The sequence below is a fragment of the Pseudorca crassidens genome, chromosome 2 (assembly GCF_039906515.1).
Source record: "Pseudorca crassidens isolate mPseCra1 chromosome 2, mPseCra1.hap1, whole genome shotgun sequence".
Classification (NCBI taxonomy): domain Eukaryota; kingdom Metazoa; phylum Chordata; class Mammalia; order Artiodactyla; family Delphinidae; genus Pseudorca; species Pseudorca crassidens.
Window position 1 is genome coordinate 149,018,665 of NC_090297.1, and position 19,530 is coordinate 149,038,194.

Genomic DNA, 19,530 nt, shown 5'->3' on the forward strand with positions numbered 1-19,530 from the left:
GCATAAATATTTACAATTGTTATATCTTCTTCTTGGATTGATGCCTTGATCATTATTTGGTGTCCTTCTTTGTCTTTTGTAATAGTCTAAATTTAAAGTCTCTTTTGTCTGATATGAAAATTGCTACTCCAGCTTTCTTTTGATTTCCATTTGCATGGAATTTCCTTTTCCATCCCCTCACTTTCAGTCTGTATGTGTCCCTAGGTCTGAAATGGGTATCTTGTAGACAGCATATAAACAGGTCTTGTTTTTGTATCCATCAGCCGGTCTATGTCTTTTGGTTGGAGCATTTAATCCATTTACATTTAAGGTGATTATTGATATTTATGTTCCTATTACCATTTTGTTAATTGTTTTGGATTTGTTATTGTAGGTCTTTTCCTTCTCTTGTGTTTCCTGCCTAGAGAGGTTCTTTTAGCATTTGTTGTAAAGCTGGTTTGGTGGTGCTGAATTCGCTTAGCTTTTTCTTGCCTGTAAAATTTTTAATTTCTCCTTCAAATCTGAATCAGATCCTTCTTGGGTAGAGTAATCTTGGTTGTAGGTTTCTCCATTTCATCACTTTAAACCACTCCCTTCTGGCTTGCAGAGTTTCTGCTGAAAGATCAGCTGTTAACCTTATGGGGATTCCCTTGTATGTTATTTGTTGCTTTTCCATTGCTGCTTCTAATATTTTTTCTTTTATTTAATTTTTGATAGTTTGATTAATATGTGTCTTGGCATGCTTCTCCTTGGATTTATGCTGTATGAGACTCTCTGTGCTTCCTGGACTTGATTGACTATTTCCTTTCCCATATTAGGGAAGTTTTCAACTATAATCTCTTCAAATATGTTCTCAATCCCTTTCTTTTTCTCTTCCTCTTCTGGGACCCCTATAATTCGAATGTTGGTGCATTTAATATTGTCCCAGAGGTCTCTGAGATTGTCGTCAATTCTTTTCATTCTTTTTTCTTTATTCTGCTCTGTGGTAGTTATTTCCACTCTTTTTTCTTCTGGGTCACTTATCCATTCTTCTGCCTCAGTTATTCTGCTATTGATTCCTTCTAGAGAATTTTTAATCTCATTTATTGTGCTGTTCATCATTTTTTGTTTGCACTTTAGTTCTTCTAGGTCCTTGTTAAACATTTCATGTATTTTCTTCATTCTATTTCCAAGATTTTGGATCACCTTTACTATCATACTCTGAATTCTTTTTCAGGTAGACTGCTTATTTCCTCTTCATTTGTTTGGTCTGGTGGGTTTTTACCTTGCTCGTTCTTCTGCTGTGTGTTTCTCTGTCTTCTCATTTTTCTTAACTTACTGTGTTTGGGGTCTCTTTTTCGCAGGCTGCAGATTCATAGTTCCCATTCTTTTTGGTGTCTGCCCCCAGTGGCTAGGGTTGGTTCAGTGGGTTGTGTAGGTTTCCTGGTGGAGGGGACTGGTGACTGTGTTCTGGCTGATGAGGCTGGATCTTGTCTTGCTGGTGGGCAGGACAGCATCCGGAGGTGTGTTTTGGGGTGTCTGTGACCTTATTATGATTTTAGGCAGCCTCTCTGCTAATGGGTGGGGTTGTGTCCCTGTCTTGCTAGTTGTTTGGCATAGGGTGTCCAGCACTGTTAGCTTGATGGTCATTTAATAGAGCTAGGTCTTAGCATTGAGAGGGAGATCTCTGGGAGAACTTTTGTCATTTGATATTATGTGGAGCCAGGAGGTCTCTGGTGGACCAATGTCCTGAACTTGGCTCTCCCACCTCAGAGGCTCAGGCCTGACACCTGGGCCGAGCACCAAAACCCTGTCGGCCACACAGCTCAAAAGAAAAAGTAGAAAGAAAGAAAAGAAAAGAAAGTTATTAAAATATTTTTTTAATTATTAAAAATAAAAAAATTAATTTAAAAAAGAAAGAAAAAAGAGAGCAACCAAACCAAAAAACAAATCCACCAATGATAACAAGTGCTAAAAACTATACTTAAAGAAAATACGGACAGACAGAACCCTAGGACAAATGGTAAAAGCAAAGCTATACAGACAAAATCACAGAAAGAAACATACACATACATATACACAAAAAGAGAAAAACGAAAAAAATAGATATATATACATATATTTTTTTTTAAGAAAGGAAGAGAGCAACCAAATCAATAAACAAATCTACCACTGATAATAAACTCTAAATACTAAACTAAGATAAACATAAAACCAGAAGCAAATTAGACGCAGAAAGCAAACCCCAAGTCTACAGTTGTTCCCAAAGTCCTCGATTTGGGATGATTCGTTGTCTACTCAGGTATTCCACAGATGCAGGGTACATCAAGTTGATTGTGGAGATTTAATCCGATGCTCCTGAGGCTACTGGGAGAGATTTCCCTTTCTCTTCTTTGTTCGCACAGCTCCTGGGGTTCAGCTTTGGATGTGGCCCCGCCTCTGCATGTAGGTCACCTGAGGGAGTCTGTCCTTCGCTCAGACAATACGGGATTAAAGTAGCAGCTGATTTGGAGGCTCTGGCTCACTCAGGCTGGGGGAGAGAGGGGTACGGAATATGGAGCAAGCCTGGGGCAGCAGAGGCCAGCATGACATTAGAACAGCCTGAGGCACGCCATGTGTTCTCCCGGGAAAGTTGTCCCTGGATCACGGGACCCTGGCAACGGCGGGCTGCACAGGCTCCCGGGAGGGGAGGTGTGGATAGTGACCTGTGCTTGCACACAGGCTTCCTGGTGGCTGCAGCAGCCGCCTTAGCATTTCATGCCTGTCTCTGGTGTCCGCACTGATAACCACAGCTCACGCCCGTCTCTGTAGCTCGCTCTGAATCCCCTCTCCTCACACACCCCGAAACAATAGTCTCTTGCCTCTTAAGCAGTTCCAGACTTTTTCCCGGACTCCCCCGTGGCTAGCTGTGGTGCACTAGCCCCCTTCAGGCTGTGTTCACGCAGCCAACCCCTATCTTCTCCCTGGAATCTAACCTCCGAATCTGGAGCCTCAGCTCCCAGCCCCCACCAGTCCCAGCAGGTGAGCAGACAAGCTTCTCAGGCTGGTGAGTTCTGGTCAGCAATGATCCTCTGTGCGGGAATCTCTCCGTTTTGCCCTCTGCACCCCTGTTGCTGCACTCTCCTCGGTGGCTCCAAAGCTTTCCCCCCACCCACCCCTGTCTCCTCCAGTGAAGGGGCTTCCTAGTGTGTGGAAACTTTTCCTCCTTCACAGCTCCCTCCCAGAGGTGCAGGCCCCATCCCCATTCTTTTGTCTCTGTTTTTCTTTTGCCCTACCCAGGTACGTGGGGAGTTTCTTGCCTTTTGGGAAGTCTGACGTCATCTGCCAGCATTCAGTAGATGTTCCGTAGGAGTTGTTCCACATGTAGATGTATTTCTGATGTTTTTGTGGGGAGGAGGGTGTTCTCTACATCTTATTCCTCCACCGTCTTGAAGGTATCCTACCAGTACTGTAGCATTTATTGAAAAAATCCACATATAATTGGACCCACAAGGTTCAAACCCGTGCTGTTATATGGTCAAGTATATTTGCTGATGCCACCAAACCATGGTCTCTCAAAAATAAAGATTAGGAACTAAACACCTTTATGTTTCTAGCAACTACCTTTATGTTTGTCTAGCAGTGTATGACGTAGAAGATACATTCAATAGACATGTGAATAAATGGATAAATGAGTGAAGTTGCCAAGGACAGAGATTTGATTCAATTCTCTTTCCTTTCATTAACTCTCTTTGTCAGGGGCTGTGCACGTAGTAGCCACCATCTCATGGACTTATAATAATAAAGTATCAGATCACTTAGCTGCAAATGAGTGATTAAATATCTCTCAATCTTTCCTAGGAATTGTGAGTCACAGGGATCTGGGTGTGGTACATGATTCACTCTGTCATAATATACTACAGAGCTGTTTACTTTCCAAACAAGTCAACTCTTCTACCACACACAGAGCAGAACAGATCCGTTTTAAGAGAGCCTAAAACTAGGATAAACTCAAGAGGCAGAAAACATGACACAGAAAATATACAAGCAAGTGAACAAAATACATGCCATCTACAAGATGCTAATTCATTTTCTATTTAAAATTTTCTAAAAGAAAAAGTTAAAAATGCCAACACAGCCTTGCCAATTCTGTGGTTTCTATTAGTAAATAATATTTTTGTTCCACACTGTCAATTTCAGATTCTTTCTCTTCACCATCTCTTTAAAAAACACCCAGCCTCTATGGAAACAGTTCCATTGAGTAATACTATTCCATGCCTTCTTCTTGCTGTCAGCTCCTGACCTCTCTTTACCACTGCTCTTGATTTATTGAAGCCTTTGGCATCCTCACAGGCTTCCTCTCCATCCAGAATCCACCCATTTTTCAGGCTGTCATCATATCCATGTTTAACATCCTAGACACTTATTTCCTTATTTTCAATGACTTCCCCTATTTCAGCCACCCATTTCCGTAGACACACCCTGGAACTTTTCACCTAGAATTGTTCTGGCTCCAAAAATATTTTGTTAGACACCAGACTCTGAACATAACCTTTAATCAATTACTCCCAATCTACCATTCTTTGTCCTCAGTGAGACTTCCAATACATAGATTCCTCTACTTTCTAACCCTCTCTCAACTCCTGTTTTCATTTCTTCCTTTCTGATTGAGATTCTCTGACCCATCACTTCATTTTTCTTTTCAATGCCCTTAACTTTCTTACCCTGTTCTCCCATTGTACCTGCCTGATCAAATACCAAAGGGATGAACCCCCGTGCAGCCCATTTCGAAATCTTCAGGCAATCTACTAGAGAAAATAAAGACAACCCAATGGCCACTAAATCATCTGGACTGTTTCTCCACCAAATCTCTCTTCCATCCTCCATCTCACCTATTTCACACTTTTTCCACTTTTCTCAAATATCTACCCTCTCCCCAACATCTCTCTCTCTAAATCTCAGTGGAGGAGTTTCCCTAATTAGGGAAACGCACTTTAAGGTTCACTTCACCAGTGTTTCAGGAGAAGTCAGGCTTTGTCTCTTGAGCCCTTGGAAGCTGCTTCACTCCACTGTCTGCTTCTCCTCAACTCTCCTCCACTCTCCTAAACCCACCAGGAGAAAACCTTTCTTTGCTGCCAATCACCACTTGGAACACATGGACACTGCCTCTTCAAAGTCATGCTGGAATTCAGCAGAGGGGTAAATATAGGACAGGCCACACTTTTTAAAAAAATTCTCCATCCATTCATTCTTTGCAACATTATCATGTAAAGTTATCCTGATACATCAAATTTTCTGACAAGTTGGTGGTAAGTAAAGAGATCCTACTGTGTAATGGGAAATTTAAAAGATAAGCAAACCAAAACAATAACAACCAAAACTCTTGGCTAAACATAACTGTAACCATAGTCCAAGAGAATACAAGGAAAAAGGTCAAAGTATTCACAAGAAGTGCTCTCATGGACAGACCCCATTTAATGGCTTTGGCCCCTTGTCCTATACGGCTGCAGGTCAGTCCTCTCCCTACTTTTGGGCTTTGGTATGGCCATGGGATCCAGTCCCCAGCTTCCAGGCAATACATAGGTGGAAATGACGAGTAGGAGCAACTGTCAGGTCCAGGAAGGAAGGGGCCATGTCTGTCTTGCTTGCTCTTGAAATCTAAGACCTAGCACAGAGCTTGAGAGAGAATAAGATTTCAATAAATATGAGGTAACAGAGGAGAGAAAAGAAGAAGAAGATGTAAACAAAGACCATCTTGATATTGACTTTGCCTAAGTTGTGTACTGGCTATTTTTGTGTTTTCTTCTGACAAACTCAGGCAATCTTTGACTTCATCACCTTTTCCTTCGTCTCTCATATAGTCCCTTTGGAGTTCTACTGGACCTTCTGTAATGTCCATTTATTCTTAGACTTGAAGTTCTTGGTCTACTTATGACTAGCAGAATAAGTGTGGATTATGTCATGTATCTAGCATCTTGATAGATATGTCATATTGCTCTTAACATTTATGTGGATCACACATTATGTAGCATCCCTTCTGTACCAATTTCTATTCTAGGTCCTTGATGAGGGCAGTAAGAACAAGTTCCACATATCAAGATGCTTATCATCTAATAGGTATAATAAAGTAATGAATTTTGTAAAAGATGACACCCAAAAGCAATTTTTACCTTTAATGCAAATGTAATTTATCCATTTAAAAAAGTTAGTCATGTATATTTTCCTTTATCCACTTAATAGGGAGGCACTACATACATCCCTGTTGACAGACTTCATTGAAGAAAAGCAGTCAGAAACAAATTATAGAGATGCTGTAATTATTTCAAATCCAGTGCCTGCTAAACCTTGCCAGGAATACTTTGGCCTCTGTGGAAGTCTCTGTAACCAGGCAAACATGATATTGCTATGGCATTGTCTCTTGGAACAAAATAAAGCCCCAAGGTCTTTGGGGAGTTGAGGCCACTTTGGACTTTAGATCAAATTGGAGTCTAAAGAAGTCAGCCATAAAGTACACCAGAAGCATAGTATATGTTCATATATACACTGAGGTACCCACAAATATAAATCCTGGGTTCCCACTGTTAGTACTCTAAACATGTGGTTGGTTCTTTTACTAGGATGTCTATTTTGTCTTTTAACAGAAGAATAGAACTTCAACTTAAATACTTATTGTTGGAAAGCAAGATTGACTTATTTTAATAGAGTAAACAACTAAAAAGAAAGGAAGTAAGACCAAGAGGTGGAAAACTTTGTTTCTTTTGGTACGGGGAGTGTGGAGGAGTTTCAAAGAGAACTGAACATACATGATTGTATAGGAAGAAGGTGTAATTACAACAGAGTGAAAGTTCTTTGATGTCGGAAGATGGAAATTGTTATTCAGGCATGAGCACACTTAAACACACATTGCCAGAGCCACTGTATTGAGATTTTAAGCCTATACGAAAATGATGTCAGTAGAAAAGGAAAAAGGACATTTCTGCACAGCTGGAAATTTAATTTTCCTTTGAAGCAAGATTCTCCTACTTCCCAAGCACTTCTGGTTTAGGCACCAAGTCCTGGGCTTAGAATCAAGAAATGTGAGTGCCAGTATCAAATCTCCTAGTAACGAGCAGTCTTACTTAAGGAAAGACAAAGAATAATAGAAACACAGCCATGGAAGAAATTTCAGAATTTTCTTAATCCAACACAAATGCAGCCGGGACTTGCCTGTGCTTCAGTTTTCCATTCTGTCAAACACATTCATCACTTCCCTGCCTCCCTAACAGAACCGTACTGAGGGTCAAATGAAATGGGAGGTTTGAGAGTGGCTCATCCCTATCATCTCTTTTTTCCTTGGGTCCCCATGTTATTTACTCTTATTCACTCACTTTTTTAAATTGCCTAGGCTGGTTTGTTGCACTGCATTTTTCTACCTTGATTTTGAAAGCAAGGACCTATATGTTAAGTATGTAGCATATATTAAGTAAATAAAGAGCCTGAAATATGTTATTTTGTTGAGCAGATACTAACAACTGAAATTCACTATGTGGTTACTATGGCACCAGGCACTGGGCTACTGCATAGTCCTTAGAAGTGGGTAGTATTGATCCTCCTTTTCCATCCAAGGAGACTGAGAATCAGAGAGGCTAAGCAACTCCCCAAGAGCACACAATTAGGAAGTAGTGGAGGAGGACCAGACTCAAATTTTTCCAGCTCCGAGGCCTTTATTCTTTCCATGCAAACAGGATTGATTAAGTTAAAAGTGGTTTGGAAGTGTTAGACATAATTATGACACACACTGAATTTGCCTCAGGGACCTAGGAGATAAGTGCAGGAAAAATCAGGAGGAAGTAAAGGAGGAAAGATCCTTTTGATATTATTGAAACCAAAAGTGAGAGAAGTAGGAAACTATCGTGCATCTTATACCTCCAAGGATACTCCACAGGAAATTTCATTCAGCCTTATCTCCTACCCCTTTCGTCAGCCTAGCTACTGCTCTGCCATATGTTCTACTGTTCTTCTCTTCATATCCAAACGAGGCATAAATCTTTTTAACAATTAGATTCCTTAAATTTAATAACTGTCCAAATGTCTTCCATTTTCTACTTTTCAGATCCTCTTACCTCTTCTTTCTCTCTGGTGGGGCGGTGCAGTGGGCTCAGCTTGGGCACTGGCTTTCAAGGTTTGATTCCATAATGGGTGGAAAACTACAAGCCATGCCCTCAGGGAGCTCTTGAACCCTGCTTTCTGCAGCTTCTAAGCTTTCCCGAGTCACTAGCCACCAAGGATACCTGGCAATAGAAACAATTGCAGTTTTAAATGGCAAATCCTTCAGGAAAAGACTCTTTAAACCTTTCTCAGATTTTTCTACAATTTTAACTCCTTTTTAGCTGCTGCTTTTTAAATTACAGGCAAAGTTCACCTGAAGAAAACTCTAAAGAACAAATAGTCTGAATAGGTGAAATATGAACCTCCTACACTTTTAATTAATTCAATACTTGTTGATTGTCTACTATGTGCAAAGCTTTGTGCAGTGAACTTTGAATTGATGGGAATTCAGATTCCCAAATAGATTGCCAGAGCTACAACATCACATGCACAACAACACCTGGACTTTCCCAAACTTCTCTTTCTCCCACTTGCTATCTTCTTTTTCTTCTGCTCTACATCTTACACAAATACTAACCACTTCTTTTTAATCTGCTGAGCAGAAAGCAATCAAAGTTTTGTTATAAAAAGGTATGAAGATGCATACAAAACATAATCTATGAGTGTTTGGCTTTCTAGAAGCTTGACAATTGTCTTGTTAGTCAGAATTACCTCTAAAAAAGAGAAAATAATTAGTGTCAAATCACATATTACATACTAATATAGATTTCATATTATTGACATTGAGTAAAATATAAATTAAAGACAAAAAAAACTTCTAACTGAACGATCAGAAGTCACCACTCAGTATCTTGGTGTATTCCCTCCTGACTTTTTTCTCTCATATTATTTTTTACTTAATATTATATGGTGAACATTCTTATATGAATAAAAACTTTTAAAATATAGTCCATTTCTAAGTTGTCAGTAACTTATTAACCATTCTATTGTTGAATGCTTAGGTTGTTTCCAGTTTTTCACTATTGTAAATAAGGCAAAGATAAAACATCCTTTATGTACATTTTCCCAGTATTTTTATTATTTTATTGGTGGACAATTTATCTCATACCATACACAAAAATCTATTCAAAATTGGTTAAAGACTTAAACGTAACACCTGAAACCATAAAGCTCTTAGAAGAAAATATAGGTAGAAGCTTCTTGACATTGGTCTTGGCAAAGATTTTGGATATGACACCAAAAACAAAGGCAACAAAAGCAAAAATAGACATGCGGTATTGCATCAAACTAAAAAGCTTCTGCACAGCAAAGGAAACCATCAACAAAATGAAAGGGCCTCTATGAAATGGGAGAAAATATTTGCAAACCATATATCTGATAAGGGGTTAATATCCCAAATAAATAAGGAACCCCCTCAAGTCAATAGCAAAAAATCAAATAACTCAATTAAAAAATGGACAAAGGAATTGAATAGAAATTTATTTAAAGAAAACATACAAACGGCCAACAGGTGTATGAAAAGGTGTTCAATACCGCTAATTATCGAAGAAATGCAAATCAAAACCATGATGAGATATTACCTCATACCTCCTAGAATGACTGTTATCAACAGAATGAAAAATAATGCGTTGGTGAGGAAGGTGAGAAAAGGGAGCCTTTGTACACTCTTGTTGGGAATGTAAATTTGTGCAGCCACTATGGAAAATAGTATGAAGTTTCCTCAGAAATTATAAAATAGAGTTACTGTGTGATCCAGCAGTCCTGCATCTAGGTATATATCCAAAGGAAATGAAATCATTATCTTGAAAAGATATCTGTTCTCTGTGTTCATCAAAGCATATATACGATATCCAAGACATGGAAGCAATCTAGATGTCTGTACATGCCATGGAATATTATTCAGCTTTTAAAAAGAAGGAAATACTGCCATTTGCTATGGATGAACCTTGAGGACGTTATGCTAAGGGAAATAAGCGAGACACAGAAGAACAATTACTACATGACACCACTTACATGAGGGATCTAAAATAGTCAGATTCTTAAAAGCAGAGAATAGAATGGTAGTTGCCAGGGGCTGAGGGGAGGGGAAAACAGGAAGGTAGTAGTCAAAGGGTACAAAGTTTCAGTTATACAAGATGAATAAGTTCTAGAGATGTAGTGTATAGCATAGTGCCTATTGTAAACGATACTGTATCATATACTTAAAACTTTGCTAAAGGGGTAGATCTTATGTTAGGTGATCTTATCACACTCACAAAATAATAACGAGGATGGGAGAAAAGTGTTGGAGGTGATGGATGTGTTTATGGCATAGATTGTGTTGGTGATTTTCATGGGTGTATACCATTCTACCTCCAAACTCGTCAAGTTGTATACATTAAATATGTATGCTTTTTGTATGTCAAACACACCTCAATAAAGTGGCTTTAAAATGATTTATTTTGGGAATGAGTCTCAAATACAAAATTATTACATCAAAGTCTTCTAATAGAAATTTCATGTTGTTTTCCAAAAGAATTACCAACTTGTAATACTAAGAGAAAAAAATCTATTTACCACACTCTCAAATTTATATTCAACTATGATATCTGCTTTAATAACTGGGAGGCACTCTGAGTTCCCATGACTCTCTGACAATAAGCTTACTGGCAAAGTTAAGATTTTGCCTTATCCCATTTCATGTTCCAGAAACAATTTTTACAGAATCTGATTTATCTACACAAAACATTTCTAAATGAACTAACAAACATTTCCTGAGTGCCTACTCTGTGTGAAGAACTGTGCCTGGTGCTATGGAAAATACAGTCCTTGCCCTCAAAGCACTAATACAAAACAGAAAGTAATAAGAAACATAGAAGAGATACAAATAATTTAAGGAGAAGATAGAACAGGGAAACACATTTGGTGAGTTGGGCAGATCTAATATCAATTGCTTTGAGTTTGTCCTTTTTGAATTAAGAAGAATAAAATACTAGAGACAGAGCTTTGGGTCTAAGATCCTTTTATAGAAGGCTCCGGCAGAAGTAGGACTTTATTTAGAAATTTTGGATTTCCTTAAAGTATTTTATGTGATGGAATGAAGAAGTCCTGTGATTATGTTCATCATTATTTCCACTAGTATAAATATCTTCCATAGTGTTTCAGGTAGAATGGATATACAAATCAATGTTCTGTATTGCAAATACTCTTGATTTCTATGTATTTTGAGGTCTTTGCTTTACCTATATATAGTAGAGATGAAATTGATTCTTACAGTAGAGTCACATAAAAGGAAAGGCTGAGACCTTGGCCTAGTGGGATCCAGGCTATGTGTACTGGACCAAAAAACAAAAAAAAGGAAAGAAAGGAAGATGTTCTGGTTTTATCTTAATACTTATCACCCCTTAAATTCCCAGTGATCTAGAGATGCATTATGCAATATGGTAGTGGCTAGCTACATGCAGTTGTTTAAATTTACCTTTAAATTAATTGAATAATTAAATAAAATTTAAAGTTTAGTTTCACAGTCATACTAATCACATTTCAACTGCTCAATAGATAGTCCATGTGGCTAGTGGCTACTATACTGGACTGTGCACCTATAGAACATTCCATCATTACAGAAAGTTCTGTTGGACAATATTGTTCTAGAGTGTTAGGTAGTTCAGTAGGCTCACTGTCTGGGAAAAAACTCGCTGTTTTCCTCTACTCATACTCATAACACTTCTGACACCAGATACATGGGTTTTCCACACCAAGAAATTCTGACACTGCCTGGAGTTAATGAAGAATCCACAGGTCAAGGGCTCAATTACAAAAGACTGTCCCTACCCCTTCAGATGCCAATATCAAGTAGTGGTTACCCACAACTTCTGACTTAGCTACAAATCTGAGGTTCCCATGACCCTCTCTGTGAGTTCAGTAATTTGCTAGAGTGGCTTAAAGAACCCAGGGAAAGAGTTTACTTACTATTACTGATTTATCACAAAAGATATTTTAAAGGATACAAATGAACAGACAGAAGAAGAGATACTTAAGGCAAGGTTTGGAAGGGCCCAAGCACAGGAATTTCTGTCCCTGTGGAGTTGTGGTGGCCCACCTGCCTGATACATAGATGTGTTCACCAACCTGGAAGCTCCCTGAACTCCATACTTCAAGGATTTTTATGGAGACTTCATCAGGTAGGCATGATTGATTATTAAGTCAATTTCCAGTCCCCTCCTCTCTCTGGAGAATGGTGGGTGGAGCTAAAAGTTCCAAGTTTCTAATCATGGCTTGGTCTTTTTGGCTCCATTCAGGAGCCCACCAAGAGTCACTTAATTAGAACAAAAGATGCTCCTATCACTCAGGCAATCCAAGGGTGTCAGGACCTCTGTGTCAGATGCTCTTATCACTCAGGAAATTACAAGACTTTTACAAGCTCTGTGTCAGAAACTGGAGTCAAAGACCAAATGTCAGCAGGAACCAGTAGGAGAAACCAATATATGTATTGCTTATTATTTCATACTCATGAAAAGTCTTAAAAGTTTGAGTGGCCAATATTTAGAGATTTTATAATTAGAGATGAGAGATCCAATTTGCTAGGCATGAGGAAAGAGGACATTTTCTAGGTTATAGTTAACATTCTTTGAACATCAACTATTTTCAGAGCATCTTCTGAAAAATGTGACCTAGAATAGGGTAAAGAAAAGAAAAATGCTGAACACTAAGATATCTAAATCTATGAATTTTTTGGTTATAGATAGAATAATTATATGTCCCAACTTACCTGGGCAGTCCCAGTTTGCACCTGTTTTCTTGGTGCATGGTTATCGATATTATGAGTTCTCTATTTTACTCTCAAAGTGCTGCAGTTGGAATGATAAATTATATGGTCATCTTACTGATGACAAATTGAAATTATAATGGAGTAATCACACTTCAGGCATACAAAAATGGAGTCTGAAGGACCATTGGAGACCTGGTCTCAGACACATCTCTGCACCTTGAGAACTTGAACTTTCTTTGAACTGTACCAGACCCAAGGACACCACCAGCAGTATTCAGAACAACATCTGCCAGCTGCAACCTTAAGATCTCAAAGTCTTCCGTTGGAACCATGTTGGATGCCAACCAATACTTACTTAACAAGCACCCTTAATGCTTGCCAGCTCCAATTATAATTCTTGATAAGCAAACCATATAACTAACTGTAACCTTGCAGATTTTTGCCTTTTATAAGCCTCCCCCACTTTGTAGTCTGGTGGAACACAATTCAAGTGTGTCTTGAATCTGAGTCTCCCAGCCTGCAGTCCTAACACACCCCAAACCAACACCTTTTTATTTCAATCAAGTCTAAATTTCTCAAATTTTGGTTAACACTACCTATAGTCTCATTTCCTCCTTCCCAACTGAAATTTTGTAAATAGGCAAAACAAAAGCCTTCTAAATGTAGATTTCCTGAAGTCAGCTTCGCCCAGGTCCCATTCAGGTCTATGTGCTCAACGACTATAAAACTGTCCCCCACAGTTTTACTTACTTGCCAACTTACTTGTGGCAAAGTTCCACATGTGATCTTGGACTTAAGTAATTCTCTTAAGGATGAACAGTCAAGAGAGAACACTGTTTAACTAGAATGCAGAAATATATGAATGACTTAAGGTGATATAAACTACATCAAGTGCTTGCATTTGTCTTCCGATCAACAGGTTTCCATGAGTGTGATAAGGAAAAAGAGGCTTGACATTGAAAGAAATGCAGAAATAGAAATATTTAGAGGAAAGAGAACTGATCTGGGAGTCAGATTATGTGAGTTTTTGCTAGTTTAGCCATATGTATGAACCTGGGTTCCCACTTTTTATGTCTTGTCCCTATAGATTTCAGTTATCTAGAGGGAAAAATTATGATGTAAATTTAAAGCATTCTTCATTTGAGCCAACCTGAACGTCTGAACATCCTTCGTCTCCTTAAATATATCAGTCTCTCTCTCACTTTCTGACCTTTGCACATGCAATTTCTTCCTGAATTCTCAGCGTATCACTTCCTCATGGAAATCTCAAATTCCCTGAATCAGGTCAAGTGATCTCAAATTCCCTGGATCAGGTCAAGTGGTTTTTAAACCTCATCAAAGCACTGAGGTTTAATTTCCTATTAAATTGTCAAAATTCTTCCTTTGAGACCTTAAGCTCTATGAGAATAAAAGCCATGACTATTTAATTTTCTTTATACCCCCAGGCCTAGAACAGAATACACATAATTGATGCTCAGTTATATTTGCCAAATGAGTGATTAAATGAATAAGCAAGGCTGTGTGCAAGTCTTCGTATCCAAGGATACAGAGCCAAGGAAAACATGGTTCCTACCCCGAAGGAGCACACAGTTAAAGCCAAACTGGAATGACTTTAATACAAAACAAAATAAGTTTCATAGAAGAGGTACAAGAAAGATTCTATAGGAGGTCAGAGGGAAAGGACAGCACATCAGAGTTAAGAACAGGCTTCTTGAAAGAGGGAGTATTAGTGATAGGCCTTAAAGGAAGGCTAGAAATTCAATAGGCAGATATAATTATATGAAGTTAACATGCAATTTACTGTAAACTTATTATGTACAGGAAGATAGTTTTGGGCACTAAGTTAGTAAGAAGACAAATAGGACAAAGGTCCTGCCTGAAAGAAGCCAGTGATCTAATTGGAAAACATATAGATGTACTAAAAGCTATGGCACAAGGCAAAAATGTATTCAGTGCTAAAATAAACAGTGAAAACAGAGAGCTGTGGTAGCTCAGAGGAGGGGGTGGAGCTGGCAGAGAGAGAGAAAAGGGATCGGTTCTGACTGGGTCTGTCCCTTCCACTAGGGTGGAGAACAGTAGAGCAAAGCCCTGCAGCTGTGGATTTTAATGAACTTGGAACTTGCCTTTGTTTCTCTGGTTGCTTGGCAATGCTCCTTCTGGCTCAGGAGACAGTCACCAGTGCGAACAATTTTTTAAAGGCTAAACTTTAAATCCCCCATTTACCAACAGACCACACTTGTAAAACTTTCCTCCAGATAAGTGCCTATTTGGGCAATGACCTTGGCTGTGTTAAGAGCATTTCACCCAAATTTTACCTTCCCTTCCTGTTTGCCACACCCTCATGGGGTAATCACTGGACTCTTTTTACTTTTTTTACTTCAGTAACTCCCAGGTACATTTTGAACTTGTTTCTTCCAAAGGGAGCTCTGACTAGTTGGAACGTACTTCAGGTGAGATCTATTTATTTCCCCTTTCCCTCTTGGACTCTCACTTGGGGAATTACAGGCAGTGCTGCTCTGCAGAGTCCCCGTGAGGCATGTACCAAATGGTATGCCTAACCCAGCTGGCTGCCTCAGCTCTTGGGATGCTCCAAGGTTGCTCAGCAGTAGCCTGAGCTGGGGCAAGAAGTTTTTTGTCTTCAGTTAAGCTGAGGTTGATACATGGATTCTAATTCCTGCCATGGACACATGGCATGTCCATGGCACCATATCTGTGTAAGTGTCCAGGGGGATTGAAGCATCAATGTCAATACAACTGCTGACCTCACAAATTTGAGGATCCCTTGAATCATCAGCATCATGGCATTTAGCTGATGATCAGAGACCTCTACTCCAGACCACTGAAGATATAAGGCCGGTATTAACTAACAGTTTCTAAAAAGTCCTTGGATATATCATAGCCTATATACACTGTTCTGTGGTTTATAGAATCCTCCCTCACCCTAGATTTCTGGAAATATGGGAAAGTTGGCAGGGAACTTATTTTTTTCTTGGAAGAGGATGTCTTCTAGGAAGAAGGAATATAGCAATTACTCTGGGACCACAGGATGGTATAATGTGACGATGAGATCATCTTGTAATGCCCAAATCTATCTAGTCCTTACCAAAGAGAGAAATGCAATTTATACGAACACCAGGTGACAGCACCAATGCTATCATCCATACTATTGGCGCTAAATGACTTTGGAACCTCTCCCCATTCCACAAAAAACATGTCTGCCTTGCAATGAAATTTTTTGCAAAATCTGGAGGCGTTATTTGTTTAGATCAGGAAAAAAGTTATAAACGCTAAAGACACTAAAACATTCATTTTCCTGTTAATTTAAGCATAGCTGATGCAGAGTCAAAATGCAACATATTTCAGGGCAGAAATAACATCCTCTTCCTGTCTCTGGCATCCCTGAATGTGGCCAGCCCACCCAAAGGCAACAATTATGCTGAGCAAGTCCTCTGTCATTTGTAAACCAGATGAAAATCTGTGGGAAAAAAAATCCTTCCCATCAAAAAAAAAAAAAAAAAACTGTGAATTTTATGTTTAATTCATGGGGAGGGTTTGATTTTTAATTTATAGTTCTTTAAAATAGATACACCAGTATTCATGGTGGAAACATTTCCCTCTACCCTTCCTGGTTCTTCTGGCTGGTATAATGATTAAAATAGATCATCAGGAGAAAATCAAATTTAATCTTGACCAGAAGGGGCTCCTTAAGAATATGAGGCCCCAAAGGACAGTGAGGCAATTGAGGCTTATATGCTATTCTGAGCTAAGGAGATGTGGGTAGGGATCTGGGACGTCAAAGAGGAGGAAGACAGTTCACTGGGAGATGGGAAGAGCATGCCGTTTGGTAAACAAATGTTTGCCATGCCACTTGGAGAAGTCTTTCTTACGTACGACAAAGTTATCTTTGGTGATGGCCCTCTTCTCGTTCAGGCTCCTCACCTAAATTCTTTTAGGCAGTTAAGGGGGAGGTAAAACAGACAAACAACTTGCTGAGTCTTCTGTTTCTTAAAAATAATCAGCCTAAAATAATCATCATGCCAAAGAGACACATTTTGGGGTGGCAAATTTTGCTCCCCTATATCCAAAAGAGGATGAGTAAGGAAAAATAAGCACTCTGTAGGAGGGAATTTAAGGAAAGAGATGCACACCCATGTTGTGTGCGTATTAAATGTTTTGTGAAGTTATATTTTGGAATCAGCAGTCTTACTGCCAGAAAGCTGAAAACTGCTCACTATTGACTCTGAGCCACAAAAACACTACTGACCAAGGGCCACATCCTTCCATTTCAATGATTCAGTTAATGTTTTTTCTCTCAACTGGAAACATCTTACTGTGTGTCTGGGAAATCCCTTACCACAATATTTACAATGCAAAGCTCTAGGGAGGGCAGATTCTGGCTAGAATCTGTAAACCGGGCATCTCATAGTGGCTCAGTTGATGCTAAAGCTGGTGAATTCTGGGCACACACGTGCCTCTGGGGCATGCCAGTAACATTACGGGAAAGAAATATGAGTTGCTGGTGAAGGTGGAGAGGGAGATTCCCGCTGCTTACGGGAAAATGATTATAAAATGCACCATGCTGGGTACATACACACCCATCTGAATAACTCAAACGTTTATGTGGTTTCTCTATTAAAGCTAAGAGAAAGTTAAAGGGGAAGATAAAAGACACGTACACAGATAAGAACTAAGATACACCTGACAGCCTTACCTGCCATCATCGTCCTAGGAGTAAGAGATAATTCACAGGCATTCCCCGCTGGACTAGTCATCATTCTAGTTTTTCAAATTCCTTTCATGCTCTACATCCTTATAATTTCCATTCCCTGTGCCCACTACATTTTGAAATTTTGTGTGGTAGAAATGTTCCTTTTCTGCATATTTCTTTCCAACACCTGAAGAGTTTGACTTTTGTTCTTGTTAGCAGGCTTGATCCTGTCGCAGCTTCACATGAGGCAGGATCCCGAAAAGAATGGAGAGAACTGTCTGAACTCAGTTCCCAACTATGGCACTAGACACTTGTGAGTGTCTTCACATGCCCTTGGCTGAGCTCCAGGCATGGCTGGATAAAGCAGAGATGGAAAAGCTTCAGCTGTATTATATTCCCAAAGTCACAAAGACAGGTTTTTGCTTTGTTCTGAATCCCTCTCAGAAGAAAAATACGTTTTTCTCCTGAGGTGGAGCCTCAACAGAACTCAATAAACGTAAAACACTCACGTTGGTTCTGGTTAATTCTCTTCTCCCAATCCTACTGACCTGTGGGAGTACCATGTGGCTTCTGGTCCATCCTGAACTTGGCTAATATGTGTCTTGAAAACTTGCAGCATTCAAAATGCTTAGGCAAGCTCAATGGACAGAGGGAATTACTAAGGGTAAATTTCATGGCTAAAATACCACGTCCTCCGCAAAGCCTTCCAGTTAAAATGGTCTCTCTCTCTGTCTTGGCCCTGAATTCCTTTACACGTCGCTGACATTTAACCAAAACAGCTCTGACCTTCCACTTAGTTATTCTGCTACTGAGGTCTTATCTCTCCTGGTGGAGTTTGGATTGTCAAAGGGAGGAGGCGTTGTTTTAACTTTCCCTTTATTTCCTAGTAACACATGCTCCAATAATCCTGTATTAAGCACTCATTAAATATTTGCTTGATGAATAAAGGATTCTTCCTCCCTTCTCCTCTTCCAGCAGCCCCGTTAGCCTAAATTGATTCCCTCAACATTTTACACTCTAGAGTCTGTTAAAAAGAAAAACTACAGGCCCAAAATGGTGTCGATTGTGCTAAAATCCATGATACCAAACTTAGAATTAATACCTGACTCAATTGCAGTTTCAACCTTCCCCAGAAATATAATCTTGATCAGCCATTCTGGAATTTTCTGGTCCACCAGTGGGGTAATCTGTTGCCTGGGCCCTCTTCATTCCCATCCCCCCACCCTCCAATCCCCCACTCCCCCATCCCCCCTACCCTGCCCAGTAAGAAGCAATCTACATGATAAAACCCCTCCCATCTCTTCACCCCAAAAACATGTCCTGGAATAAAAATAATTGTTTTCTTTTGCTAATAGCTCCCTTGCCCCACCTTTTTTCCTATAAAAATCTCCTGTTTTGTACAACCCCTCAGAGCACCCTTCCAGTTGCGGGATAGGGATGCTGCCTGATTCATGAATCACCTAATAAAGTCAATTAGATCTTCAAGTTTACTCAGTTGAATTTTGTTTTTTTAACAAGTACAGCACTAGTAAACTGTTTTTATGGTTCTGGCTGTCAGTATTCATGAGACTCACTGCAGTAAAATCAAACAGTCATCATCTGGGAAGGGCTGGCCAGTAATATTCTTAACATGAAACACTCAGTTTGCTCTCGCCACTCTCATCCTTCAACCTGGCAACAACCCTCAGAGGAAGGAGGGCACAGAACATATTTTCCAGCTAGAGTGTCATTGAAAACAAAGTAAAACAGATAATAATAATGTAACTGTGAAGTTACATAAATTATGATGAAAATTGGGATTAAAAGTTTGTTAAATGATACTCATCCTATGACATTTTGATTACAATCCTAAAGGTCATGCCCATTTACAAATTGAAAGGAAATCTGGCCAGAAAAAACAACTATGACCAATTCTAAGCAGAAAAGACAGGTCATTTGTCTTAAGTGTGCCTCCTGTGCTCATGTTTCCATATCTCCCCCTCTCCTTGCCTCCTGCCCTGATTGATTCCATTGCATTCTCCACCACAAATTGGCCAGTTGTTTACTATTG

The 19,530-nt window shown here is 39.4% G+C and overlaps 1 long non-coding RNA gene across 1 annotated transcript; it reads right to left on the bottom strand.

Moving 5' to 3' along the window:
- Positions 1-2,618: 2,618 nt before the first annotated feature.
- LOC137219891 (uncharacterized) lies at positions 2,619-18,089 on the bottom strand. The gene is made up of 3 exons (XR_010941300.1): positions 17,484-18,089; positions 8,040-8,207; positions 2,619-3,406 (listed from the first exon to the last, which is right to left on the bottom strand). It is a non-coding gene; the product is annotated as an uncharacterized lncRNA (long non-coding RNA).
- Positions 18,090-19,530: the final 1,441 nt, after the last annotated feature.